Raw genomic sequence first — 14,894 nt, 5'->3', positions numbered from 1 at the left:
CTTACATCCAAATAAAATACCAGAGCACCATCTTAATTTTCATACATGCTGGTACACTAGAGAACCTATGGGAAAAAGTACATAGAAAACATGATGCCACATATAAGCAACTTAGCAAATCTTACCTGAAGATATACTAATCACAGTATAAGAGCAACTGCTATACAGATGCTTGCAGAAGCAGGACTATGCCCATGAGAAATAACACCAATAACAGGACACAAGTCAGAAGCAAGCCTTATAAACTACTGGACACCAACAAATGAAAACAGAAAACAATGGAACAATATACTGTTATCAGCAGAAGAAACAACAATACAGGAACATAAAACAATCATGAAAACAAGCAACAATCAACAAGAAGCAGAAAATCTGAAAGAAGAAACAACTTATTTTAAACCAACATCATGCATATTCAATGCATCTATACCATTTTATGTTACAGAAAACAAAGACAAATGAACATTACATTAGTAAACATATAGATGTAATTGTTCTCATTAAAATATTATAGTTTTCATAAACTATTACTAAACATATACATTTATTCTCATTACAATATTATAGTTTTCATAATTTAGAATGTTCTAATAAAATGTTATTAATGGAAAAGAAATACATAGCAACAATACAATTCTATAAATAAATAATGACATGAGGAACTATTTTATGTCAACCCTATTATAAAAATTAATTAAAAGAAATTTTAAAAGAGTAATCAAATTCCTTTTTTTTTTAAATATAGCCACTAGTAGTCCATTTTATAAGTGCAATAATGCCCTCCTGGGTATGTGCTAATATAGCAATAACCCACGCCTGAGTGTGGGTAATGCTGGATTTATCCACGGTTGGTGTGGTTTGGTCACAAGGGCGAAGCCCGAGTGGCCAAACAAAGACAACCGTGGGTAAATCCAGCATTACCCACACCCGGAAGTGGGTTTTTACTATTATACAATGACATTATTTAAGAAAAAAAATTACTTTTCTTAAATAATGGCATTGTATAATGCCTCCTTTCTGATCTTCCGCAGGTGTCTGGTATTCTGCGGCAGTTCTGATGTACTGCGCATGCATATGCTTACACAGTACATCAGAGCTTTGGGCAAAAGCAATGGAGAAAGCAAGCTCTCCATTACTTTTTACAAACTGTCTCGCTATGTTAAAGGAGTTTAACATAGCGAGACAGCTTTAAAAAAAGCAACAGAGAATGCCCGTTGCTTTTTTTTAAGCTGTCTCGCTATGTTAAACCCATTTAACATAGCGAGACAGTTTTGAAAAAAACAACGGAGAAAGCAAGATCTCCGTTGCTTTTTACAAAGTGTCTTGCTATGTTAAAGGAGATTAACATAGTGAGACAGCTTTAAAAAAAGCAGCAGAGAATCTTTGTTGCTTTTTTTTAAAGCTGTCTCGCTGTGTTAAACCCATTTAACATAGCGAGACACCTTTAAAAAAAAGCAACGGAGATAGAAAGATCTCCATCACTTTTTTTAAAGCTGTCTCACTATGTTAAACTCATTTAATATAGCGAGACAGTGTGTAAAAAGCAACGGAGATCTTGCTTTTTCCGTTGCTGTAAAAAATGAGTTATATACTAATGGAAAAAGTCTGGGCGACCAGATTTTTTTCCATTACTATAACTCTGATTTACAACGTGCATGCTGACAAATCAGTGTACACGTTTTGGAATATTAATGGGGGGGGGGTCATTGTATAATATGTAATGAATGCCCTTCCAGGAGTGTAGAGGGTGTTAATTGCACATTAATACACACCCTGTCAGGCATTATTGCTTACATATTATAACTATTATAACTATTAATTGGTATTATTGGGTCTCTGCATCTCACTGATGTGTTCTTATTGCTTGCATAGTATGGGATCCTGTAAGGACTGCCCAAAAATATCTGTTAAACAGTCATATAGATATTTTCCATGGATAGTAGATGGCTTTCAACTATATTTATATGCAGACTCCAGCATACAGGGTGTTAACACCCATTTGCAGGATCATTAACATGAATATTTCCCTTATACACATAGAACTGATATCTGATAGGGCTGACATTGTTTGATGTGCTCCTGTTCAAAATACTATGCAGGGTGGACAGCTATTTGGGTTAGGGAAAGGTTTTTTGAACACATTAAATGAAGTGGAACCAAATCCAGTATGGCAGCATTTAAGTTAGTCCATGGTTCTGACCTTGAGGTATTAAGATTCTTTCTGTTATATAATCTCCCTGAAGTACAATTATATTTAGACAATAGACAGTTTTCCTGCAGATAAAACCACAGTGCATCTTTTCTCTGGTACTTCACAATAAGTTACAATGAGTATTTATGGTAGGAAATATTACCTGATCTTTTTAAAAAATATTTATATCTTTAAGGGACTAATTGTTTCATATATCTGACTGGATGGTGTATTTTAACCAATGATTAAAAATGTCAGTTCATATGTACTTACTTTAGAAACACTGAATTATTTTTTCACTACTTTTTTGGACTATAAGCTATGTCTTAAATCAGATCTTTGTTGACTTCCACTGTGTCCACAATACTGCCATTTAGTCCTGTAGGTGATAAGCGTTTGTATCTTTTGACTTAAATGTATTTCTCCTAAGAGCTCTCATAGCAACAAGTAGCTAGAGTTATTTTGCTATAAAAAGAAACTACAAAACAGCTAACATTTGGATTAGTAGCTTCTTGTGAAGACTCTGACTTGATCAATGACCAAACATTTCATCTGTGTCACTCGAACAAGATTTTTGACAGTCTGCAATACAATATACATAAATAAGTAAACTATTAAGCTAACATTGCCTTTTGCAAGAATATTTGACTTTTGGAGACTGTACCCAAGGTCACTTGGACTTATAGTAAACATTATAGTCATGAGCATTTTGATCTGAAAGAAAAATGGGAGTGTGTGACTTTACAAAACTCCAGAGAAAAATTAAAAATTCTCATGAAATATTACAGAAGGCAAAGAGACTCTTTAAAGAGCTAAAATCAGTGCTATGCATGACAAGTTACTGACCATTGATAAAACAGTCTTTCTGAGTTCCTGCAAAAAGAACAACTGATTGAGAAAATGGAACTCTACTTAGAATCTGTTGCTGCTCATAAAAATTGAAAACCATGCCAAGGTTTGAAAATAAATATGTATATAGTAATGAATTTTTTAGGAAACGTTATAAAATATTATAGATTTATAGACAATTTAATATTTATTTGTGAGGAGGGATGTGAAGAAATAAACACATTTGTGCAAAATGTTCAAATAAACCCCTATAATATTATGTGTGACGGAATACAGAAAGGTGACAAAGTAAACCTTCTTGCTATAACTTTGCAAGGTATTAGTGAAGGTAGAATACAAACAAGCATACATAGAAAGTTTGAAGGGAGTGGCCATATATTGCATGGGGGAAATCTGTCCTCCCCCCGCACTATTAAATCCATCTCTTATGGGGAACTTCTTATAATAAAAATAACATGTAGTGATAAAAAAGACTGTGATAAGGAAATAGAAAAAAACAGTGCACATGTTTGTAACTAGAGGTTACAATGAAGCAGTGGTGGAAGAAAGTAGAAAGAGGGTAGTGCAACAAAATAACAGCAGAAGAATGTATAGCCTGCAAGGGAGAGTGCATAAACAGGACAAACAGAGATTATGGTTTGTGACTAAATAGTGTTTACAGACGTTTTAGTAAATTTGCTAAAATATCATTAGAGTATTTTAGAAAAAAAATAATTTCTTAATATAAAAGTTAATGAATACCTTATGTTCTCCTGCTCGAAAGGTAGAAGTACTTAGTGCATGGCGAGTTTCAGCTGCCTGCAAGCAATAGGAGTATGGTAGTAGACACAACAGGCACTTTCCCTTGTGGAAAGTGTAGTTATTGTCAATATATTGTAAAACGTTTTGATAATATCAGTGGAAAAAATGTTATGTGTGAAGGAAGGTTTTCCTGTGACAGTGTAGGTATAGTTTATGGTTTGAAATTTCCCTGTGGTAAGGTGTACATAAGGGAAAGTAAGTGAAGTTTCAAATGAAGGTTAAAGGAACATGTTAGGGATGTTAAGAAAGGTAAAGAAGAAAGCCCTGTTGCATTACACTTTAAGGAATGTCACAATGGAAGCATACAGGGTTTACAGGCTACAATTTTAGGGCAAGTAAAACAAATGTATGATTTTGATATTAAAAAGCAACTTTGGAAGATGGAGTCTATTTTAATTTTGAAATTTAACACTCTAATTCCAAATGGAATGAATCAAGAATGTCATTGGAAGTGTTTCCTTTAATTGATTTAAAGATTGTGATTGGTTAATTGTTTGTAATTCCACTATTTAAAGATGGGATGTATGAGTAGGGATATACTTTGTAAAGGCTGAAGAGACGAGGCGCTAGGGAAGCTTGCATTTTATGCATTGTGTTTGCTGCTAACCAGATTTTATTGGATCCAAGTGTGTGCTGATTTTACCTGCGTTGTGGGACTGCATTTTGGATTAATTACTGGACTGGAATTTTAATAAAATTCAAAGGTAATAACTGGCTTCTTTCTTTCTTTCTGTTGTGGTGAACTGCATAGTTTCCATTTCATGGTGAAGTCTAATTAGAATCTTTTGCTGCTTATAAATATTGAAAACCATGCCAAGGTCATAGTGAAATAACTGAAGAATGGTTTCACAACAATGTTAATGTTAGAATACCACTGCAAAGGTTTCTGGGCCTTTCCAATTAGCACAACAATATAAGACTCTATGGGCTCCTTCTTTCAATGCTCAGTAAAGTATGAATGTTTAAAAAAAAATAAAAGTTGCTGGAAGATTACATCTGGATGATTTTAGTTGCTAATCTGTAAGTACTGTTAATTAGGAATGCAGTAACTCACATTTCATTCCAAAAACCTTGGAAATCAAATATCTCATTAATGTAATTCTTGACTGTTTCTATCTTCTTCTTCTTCTTTCGGCTTTTCCCGGTTAGGGGTCGCCACAGTGGATCACTGTCCCCTCATGATTGGCAGTGGAGTTTTATGGTGTCGAGTTGCCAGCCCGATGCCCAACCTTCTGCAGAAGGCACACACATACACACACTCATGCCTATGACCAATTTAGTGTGTCCAATCCACCTACAGCATGTCTTTGGGATGTGGGAGGAAACTGGAGTACCCGGAGGAAACCCACGCGACCACAGAGAGGACATGCAGACTCCGCACAGAAGGTACCCTAGCCGAGGATCGAACCAGAGAACCTCTTGCTGTGAGGTGGCAACGCTAACCGTTAATGTGGTTTTACACAGGATTATACATTTGCATGAGACTGATGTTTCTGTCTTTTTCTAGAGGACTAAAATTTGGACCTGTTCTACAGTTTTTCTTTCAGATGCATTGCATGCTTTCTATTAGGAAACTACACCTCCAAAACTATTTTGCAAACCACTGAAGGCAGGATGTGGACAGTACATTGTTATGTACAAAGTGCAGGCTTTCATATACAGTCTTTGTTTATTCCTCCTGCTCATTGTAAAGCAATGTCTGTTTATTGTAATATTGTAAAGGCTGAGATAATTAATTATTTTGAGGAAAAAAAAACAACAGTTCAAGGTCAAGTACAAGACTGACTAAAGAGTAGCAGTGGTTCTCAAGTCGTAATCTACAGACTTGGACTTAGTTATCAAACCTGCAAATAAAATGGGAAACATTGGAATTATAGCTAAGTCTTTCTGTTTGAACATGTGTTGTAAGCTAATACATGTTACTTCTAATTATTTGAAACTGAATGGTAATATCTTCTGTTTTGTATAATTAGACCTTACTGAAATTCTAGAAGAGTTGAAGGCAGCAGACATTTTCTTGAACTCCGACAATACTACTCTGTGGGGTTAAGATTGCCTATGCCCCCCGCCCCTTTTATTGCTTTAAGAACATAAAGTGCCACACAGTAGGCTTATTGTCTCCCAGATTGGTGGACTCTTGCAAAGAGTCAGTACTGCTATTGACTTGTGTCTTAATCCATATGTTGTTTCCTTATCTTCTTTTCCCAAGGACAGTGGGCACATAATTACAATTCTGAAAGATGTTGAAAGACATATGGATCACATTTTTACTAATGATATAGCCAGTTTGTTTAGTTTTATCAGCCATGATTTGGGAATGAGACCTATTTTGTACTTAAATAATGATAATATCAAAGATTTCCTCTTGAGAGGGGTGTGGCTAACCCACAAGATGGATGCTTGCTAATGTTACTCTTCATATCCTGTCAACCAAAGTTAACCTTTTGGCTTACATCCCCTATTTAACATTATTGAAGGATGGCAATTCTGAAAAAAAACATAGCTGCAGACCAAGAGGAGGCCACTGAAAAGTTTAATCACACATCGGTAAACAATAAACTGTCCATTATGTTTGAAAGGCTCTCTAGTATGGTAACAAATATGACTGTCTTTCTTAAACAGGGCAAGCATGCGTGGTATGGAAGTGAAAAATCACCCAGCTAAAAAGTGAGCATCTAAATCTATAGCAGGTTTCTAAACAACTTCGGTAAAAGTTGCTTGCAATGAAGCAGGACAATGTATCCCAAGCAGTTAACCTGGATGATCACAAGAATCAGACACATAAATATATGAGTCAGAGGTGTACCAGAATGTATAGGGAATCCACAGATGCATTCCTTTTTTGAATTTATCCTAAGTAAGATTGTAAAACCACTCTGGAAACTTAACCTAGCTAGTGAGCAGATGCATTGTGTGGGTAAGATAGTTAAAGGTAACCACAATATGGCCCATGCAGACATATTAAGTTGGCTTTGCAATATACCAGAACTAGAGACTGGCTTATCCAGTATAGCTACTGGCATAAGGGAATCCAATGGAAATCTATTAGGATGTGTTTTGGAGGACATTCAAGATGGCTGCACATGATCAACAGCTTAACTTCAGCTCTCCCACTGTGAAAAAGGAAATGAAATGACAAAGGCCAGAAACTCTGTCACTTTTAGTAAATTCAGTTTTGGGCTACTAAGTTTACTGGCTGGAGGCTACCAAAGAAGAAACTAATGGTGCCTAAACAAAAATCAGTAAGAAAAAGTGAAGAGTAAACACCAGCTTAGAAGAACCCTGCAGCTTTGGTGCAAGACATGGCTTCCAATGTTGTTGTTGTTCTTCTTTCAGATTTTCCCGGTTGGGGTTGCCACAGTGGAACTCAGGTCCACTAATGATTGGCAGTAGATTTTTATGGTGCCAACTCAACACCCAACCTTTAACGAAGTCATTCCCCATCCATGCATGTCTTTCAAACACCACTCAGCTGCGGGGAGGACATGCAGACTCCACACAGAAGGTGCTCCAGCCAAGAATCGAATGGAAGAACCTGTTACTGTGCGGCAACAATGCTACAGCTGCACCACCATGGCATTACAAGACATGGCTTCCAATAATCTACAAAATAAGTCAAATGTGAACTCAGTATATATGTTTCAAATCTGGCCATGAGAAAGCAGCCAAGACTTGTATTAATAGAGATGCAAGCCTACCAGCAGAAAGAGCTGATACTGATAAATTTGTGGCAAAACAGGAAAGTATTAAAAGTTGGCGACAGTATAGTGATTATTCACTGTATACCAGCAGGAAGAGAAACACATTTATTCCTGCAATCAGGGAATGTCAAGATGCAGGTGCGAGATTCTAGCTGCTGTATCCAGCTGTCTTCAAAATATATTTTCCTGGTGGGTCAAAGTCACTGTTAGATACAGAAGAGGCTAAGGAGGAAACACAAAAGTCTGTCCAACAATAAATGAGCCACCAAGCAGAAGGGGACTCTGCTTTTTACTTTTCTGATAATAAAGCACATGGAGAGAGTTTACCAGTGAAACATTTTTCATTGTTTATTTTGTTTTGTTTTTTTTTATTTATTTTACATTTGTTTACCAGGAAAGTCCAACTGGACATAGGTCCTTTTTCAGTGAAGGCTCAGGGAGAAAAGCTCCAGTTACAAAAACATAAAAACATACATACATTGCAAAAGTTGGCTTGTATGCAAGGTAGCACAAAGTGTTAATAAATGACAGTTACAGGATGATAAATACAATTCTTTGGGAGTAAATATTTATGTTACACATCCAACATGAATATATACATCACTTGTTAATCATAAACGAGAAAGAGAAACTAGTGCAAGTAATGTGAGCACAGATGTAGCTGTAGGATATCAAAAGGCAGCAATAACTAGTTAGAGAAGTTGAGTTAAAGGAGTTAAAGGCCTCTCCAAGACAGTTACAAGAACAGAGCCAGATGTGTGATTTCAGGAGGTTTTTAAATTGTGTTATAGAGCAGCTAGAGGTAATTTGGGTAGGCAGTTGATTCCATATTTTAGGAATGTAGTTTGAGAAGAGTGATTCTCCAGCTGAGTTATTTGCTTTGGTGGTATCTAGCAGGAGTTTCTTATCAGAGCGGAGGGATCTAGAAGTGGTGTATGGTTGTATAAGCTTTTGGAGAGCAGGGGTTTTACCTGGTTGATACAGTATTTTGCGGGCAAAGGTTAATTGATTAAAGTGCAGCAGTGGAGGAAGTTCTAGCCATTCTAGCTGTTTAAGAGATGTACAGTGATGTGTCCAGTATGAGGCATCAGTGGTAAACTTGGCAATTTTACTGTAACAAGATTCAAGCTTGTTTAGGCCAGTTATGCAGAGGTTATTTAGGATCATATAGGAGGGTTGATAAGAGGTATGTACGAGCGATAGTAGCTTTTGTTTTTTTTTTTAGAAATTGTTTGTTTCTGTATAGAAGACCTAGTTTCTTGTGAACCTTCTTAATGGTGTGAGCTATATGTATATCGAAATTCATGGTGTTGTCAATTTCTACACCTAGCAGTTTGGTGTGAGTTGTTGGGGTGGTAATAGTTTTATTTTTGGATACGAAATTGAAAGATTGGGAAGATGAGGTGGATCTTGTTGGGTAGAAGAGAAGGGACTTTGTTTTGTTGGGGGTTAAAATGAGTTGGGAGATGATGAGCCATGATTCAATGGATAGAAAAGAAACTTGGGTAATGGTTTAAAAATCTTGAAGGGAAGACACTGCTCATATTAGAAAAGAGTTATCTGCATAGTGTATGACTGAGGTATGGAGTGTGGAGGTGTGGAGCTGGTTGGTGAAGAAAAAAAAGTAGAGGTCCAAGGATGGAACCTTGTGGAACACTTAAGGTAACAGGGGGAAGAGGGGAAAGTTGGTGTTGCCATTGGATGACCTGCTGCCATCCTGATAGGTAACATTGAAAGCATAGGATAGAGGAGTTACTAAGATTTAGTGTGGAGAGGACATTGATGTGTTTGTTGTGATTGAACATGTCAAATGTTTTGGATAAATCTAAAAATGTGGCAGATACAAGATGAGACGCAAAGAATAATCCACGACCTTGAAGAAAGGAACCGGAACTCTGCTAAAGTCCAAAAGGCTGTATTTTTATTTCTGAAGTATTCCAAAAGTCACAGATAAAATCACACAAGTAAAATCACACAAGCGCTTTCGCTCAGGCAATCCTGAGCTTTATCAAGTGAAAACAAATTGCAGTGTGCAGTAACCTCCATTAAATAGCCTGGCAATTATACAATTAATTAATTAGTGAAATCTAGTACTAAGGTACTCTGGTGCTTTAAAGTTGGGTGTTAAAAAAGTTAATCATTATATCAACTCAAAAAATGAAATGTTTGCAATAACATATGCACTTAAATAAAAATGACTAACCATAAAAAACATTTTAAAATGCCAGTTTCCTAGGTTTCAGAACATAAAAGTCTGAAGTCTGATTGGGGTTGTAGATTGTTGAAGAATATGCTTAAAAATGTGTTTAGATTGTCAGTGAGTTGTTAAAAAATTTTTTTTTTTTTTCATTATTATTTTACACTGATAAAAACATGCAATGAAATATGCATGAGATATTTTTAATGCCCATCCATATAACATTTCATATAGAATTTGATTTATTAGTCGGAGTCCTATAACCGTGGATGTTCAATAATTTAGTGTGCTGTGTGGAGATGCTATGGTATGAAGGGGGTCAAGTGTGAGAATTATAACCTAGCCCTCCTGAGCTTGAGGACCGGTTTAATGCTGATCATCCCGTTCAGACCTGGTGGCTTCCCTGCATTCAGTCTCAACTGCCATAATAGTTCACGGTAGCCCAAGGTGGATTCCCAGTCACCACCTCTTGCATCTGGCTCAACCTGTTCCAGAACTAGAAACTGGATTTTGGGTTCTGGGCAGGAGAGTGAGTGTTTGTAGAAGGCGTTGGTTTCCTTCTTCCTGGTCATGTCATAAAGATGCTCGTAAATACGTTTTCTTAATTCCCTCTCAGTTTTGCCCACATAGAAACTTTGACAGTTGGTGCACATCCCCAAGTATACGACCCCTCTAGAGGCACAGGTGTAAAATCCAGTGGGGTGTATCTTGTAGTTCCTAGACGGGAGGTATGGTGCTGTTTTTGGATATGGCATGACATTGGGCACAGGCACCACATTTGAATGTGCCCAGCCTTGGTTGTTTTACCTTCATCTTTTTTCTTTGATTTCTTTCAAATAATTCCTTTAAATTAGCCCCTCTTTTACGAACAAAACTGGGTTTAGGTGGTATGTAGTCGTTTAGTTCTTCAAAGAGGGTTAAAACCGGCCAGTGATGTAAGATTGTTTCTTCCAATTCATAGGAATTTGATGAGTATGTGTGTGCAAAACTGTTAGTATGAACAGTATCCTTGTTTTGTGTATTGTTGATCACTGGTACAAACCCCCCCCCCCTAGTATTGGTTTGTAGAGGGAATGTCGTGCAGATTTTACCTCTGCTGCTAGAGTTAGAAATAGTTCCAGAGGGTAACCTCTCCAAGAAAAGGTTTTTCAAAAATTCCAACTCAGAATCAAAATCTTTCTCCGTACTGCATATTCTACTTGCTCTGATGAGCTGCCCCTTAATGATCCCCCTCTTTTGATATGGTGGGTGGGCACTTTCGAAGTGTAGCAAGGAGTTAGAAAATGTTGCCTTGCGATGTAGTTTGGAATGGAAAGTTTTCTGATTGTAGTCCTTGTAAAGAGTAATGTCCAGATAATGGAGTTCGTGCTGATCCACTGTGTGTGTGAATTGTAGGAAATTAGTTGTTGAATTGATGTGTGTAAAAAATTCAGATAGGTTCCCTTCAGAGCCAGACCATAAAATACAGATGTCATCCAAATAACGTCTGTAGAAGAGAATGTGATCTTTCCATGGGGGTATTAAAACGAATGTATGCTCCCACATGTGCAATACTACATTTGCGTAGAAGGATGCACAAGATGCCCCCATGGCAACCCCCTTGCGTTGCCGGAATAGTTCACCATTAAAAAAGATGAAGTTGTTGGACAAAACCATCTCCATCATTTCGGTAAGCAAGTTGGACATTTTGTTACTAAGGGTTGTCTTCTGGCCTAGAAATTGGGCAAACCATTCCAAACCTTTTTGATGAGGGATGCTGGAAAACAGATCTTTGATGTCCACTGTGACCATTAGGGTGTCTGGGGAGTAGCAAGAGGTGGGAATGTCCCGGAGGAAGTGCCAAGAATCCTTGCAGACATGGGACAATAAAGACGTGTATTCTTTGGTCATGTAATCAATAAATTTTCCCAGGGGCTCAGTCACTCCACCTGCTCCTGATACAATCGGCCTGAATTGTAGTGGATTTATTCCTTTGTGGGTTTTAGGTATCCCAAAGATGACTGGTATTCTGGGCTTTTCCACATGTAAGTAGTTGTAGACCTTTTCATTGATGGCCTGTTGTAATAGAAGGTCACTAAGATAGTACTTGATCTCAGCAAAGGCTATATTGGATAGAGGAGTTACTAAGATTTAGTGTGGAGAGGACATTGATGTGTTTGTTGTGATTGAACATGTCAAATGTTTTGGATAAATCTAAAAATGTGGCAGATACAAGATGTCCATTATTCCTATAGTGGTTCACTGTGTTAGTAAAGGACATGAGGGTTGTTGTAGTACTGCGAGAGGGGTGAAAACCATGTTGAGTGTTTGATAACAGTTTATGTGTGTGAAGGTAGGTGATGAATTGGGTGTGTATAATCATCTCTAGTATTTTAAATAAGGGTGACAGGATAGCAACTGGCCTATAATTAGTAAGTTCGGTGGAATTACCTCCCTTGTGTAAGGGTATAATGTGGGAGATTTTCCAAATATCAAGAACCAGGCTATCTGATATTGATCTGTTTATGAGTATAGCTACTGGATATGCTATACCATCTGCTGCAATTTGCAGAAAGTCTGCTGGAAGGTTGTCTGTGGCTAATGTGGTTGGTTGCACCCTGTTCGCAGCTGTGTGTGTGACTGCAGAAACTATCAGTCGGCTCTAGTCATATAACAGGTAACACAACACAGGGTTGACACATTACATGAATTATTTCTAACAGAGCTATGTCTGCCAAGTTTGTCTTAGTCGGGCAGTAAGATGGGCTGAGATAGGCAGCTTGGCATATTAGCTAGGGAGTAATGGCCTTATGATAGTCAGGAAGGATGAGAAGTAGAACCACAGGATTATTTTGTCTATATACTCTGCAAGACAGCCACTGTTGTGGCAGAAAAAGGAAAGCAGCAGTAGGGGAGGCGATGGGAGTAAGTACAGAGTCTCGGTGATATGCAGATGAATATGGGTTACAGATACACAGCAATAGGAGGATATTTAATATTATACCATGATCCCCCCAAAACGTGCATGCTGATTGGCCAGCGTGCCCATTGTAAATCGAGTTATACTAATGGAAAAGGTCCGGTCGCCCGGACTTTTTTCCATTAGTATAACTCATTTTTTTTAAACACTGTCTCGCTATGTTAAATGGGTTTAACATAGCGAGACAGCTTTAAAATAAGCAACGGAGATCTCCGTTGCTTATTTTAAAGCTGTCTCGCTATGTTAAACCCATTTAACATAGCGAGACAGTGTTTAAAGCAACGGAGAAAGGAAGATCTCCGTTGCTTTTTTTAGTGTCTCGCTATGTTAAATGAGCTTAGCATAGCGAGACAGTTTTAAAATAAGCAACGGAGATGTCCGTTGCTTATTTTAAAACTGTCTTGCTATGTTAAACTCATTTAACATAGCGAGACTAAAAAGCAACGGAGATCTTGCTTTCTCCGTTGCTTATACAACTCTGATGTACTGCGCAGGCACGCAGTACATCAGAACTGCCGCGGATGCCAGACATCTGCAGAAGGGCAGTAAACAGGCATTATACTATGCCATTATTTAAGAAAAGTAATAGTTTCTTTTCTTAAATAATGTCATGGTATAATAGCAATAACCCACTTCTGGGTGTGGATAATGCTAAATTTACCCACGGTTGGTTTTGTTTGGTCCCTCGGGCTTCGCCCTCGGGACCAAACCACGCCAACCGTGGGTAAATTTAGCATTACCCACACCCAGGCGTGGGTTATTGCTATATTACACATACATTAGCTGAGTTCAGGGTGAGTAGTGCTGACATGGGAGTACTGCTGCTGGACGAAGTCACTGGGTTAGCTGCAAATTCGGTCATGAAGCTTGTATGTTTAGTTTACTTTGGGGAAACAACAGGCACAGAACCTAGGAACAAGAAGACAGTAAGAGGGTAAGAGGCAGAATTGGTGCAGCTATTTGTTTAATGGAGTTACATAAGCAGAGAGAAGGGCAGAAGAAGAATGAGTTAGATGAACAAAATAGTCAGAATGGTAAGGCAGAAATTACACATAAATGGAGACTCTCACAGAACAAGAAAAGGTGCAACTGCAGAGTGCTAAAGTGAAAATAGGGGAGACCTGGTTAATATGCATGAGTTTAGAAATATTGCTGTTAACCAACTGTTTGGCAGTAACTCCAGAGCACAAAATCATTTGATATAGTAACTCAAGCAACAGAAAGCAAATTGAGTTATTGCCAAACTTAGGTGGCCTATAACAAGAAAAAATAGCCAGAGATCCTGCATCGGTATTACAAATATTTCAGAAATTGTATTAAAAGTTGTATAAAGGAGAGAGATAGAGAAATTAAGAAAAAGCATAAATGGAAATAGTTATGGAAGACTTAAATATGCCACAAATAGAGGTAGATGAGGCTCAACAATTAACAGTTAAGATAGGAGAATATTATCTTAACATGGCAATATGTAACCAATTTGCAGCTAAGTCTTCAGGAATAGATGGTATTCTGGCAGATATTTGGAAGCTAGGAAGGAAGAACGTAATAAAGCTCCAGAAGGTTTTGTTTAACAGCATTTTAAAAGTAGGGGAAGCACCAACATCCTGGAAAAAAGCTGTGGAGGTTGCAATACCTGAAGACAGTAAATATCTATCAGATCCAGCTTCATATAGGCCCGTTCCATTTTTAAACTATAAAGTATTTATGAGTATAATGGTTAAAGGAATGGCAAAGTTATTACCAAAATTGATAGCTATGGATCAATGTGGTTCTGTGGAGGAGAGGAAAACATTTGACAACATTAACAGAACAATGATGATCTAGAGGGAAGCAGAATATAAGAAAATGCCACTGCTGGTGTTAGTGGGTCTTGATTCAGAGAAAACATTCAACAGAGTAAACTGAGATTTTATGAGTAGGGCAATGGAATGGAAGCATTTGCATTTCCTGATGCAGAAATCTGGTTAATTAGGAGGATGTATGAGGGATCAGAGGCAAAAATCAAAGTGGGAGGGTTCCTCTCTGATAAGTTGTGTCTGAACAGAGGAACCAGGGAGGGGTGTCCTCTTTCCGCTCTGTTATTTACATTACATTGAACTATTGACAAAGAAAACAAGGGACTCAAAATGTCAAGGATATAATTAGTATGGCATTCAATAAAAGCTGGCTTTATTTGCAGTTGATATTATTTTATAC

At 37.5% G+C, this 14,894-nt stretch overlaps 1 pseudogene; it reads right to left on the bottom strand.

Annotated features, from left to right (window-relative positions):
* Positions 1-14,382, bottom strand: part of LOC122794830 — a 75,098-nt pseudogene extending 60,716 nt beyond the window's left edge.
* Between the last annotated feature and the right edge of the window lie 512 nt (positions 14,383-14,894).

Source organism: Protopterus annectens, chromosome 2.part1, assembly GCF_019279795.1.
Source record: "Protopterus annectens isolate FY-2018-M chromosome 2.part1, PAN1.0, whole genome shotgun sequence".
In the NCBI taxonomy this organism is placed as follows: domain Eukaryota; kingdom Metazoa; phylum Chordata; order Ceratodontiformes; family Protopteridae; genus Protopterus; species Protopterus annectens.
The sequence above is the reverse complement of the archived record's forward strand: the minus strand, read 5'-3'. Positions and strand labels throughout refer to the sequence as shown.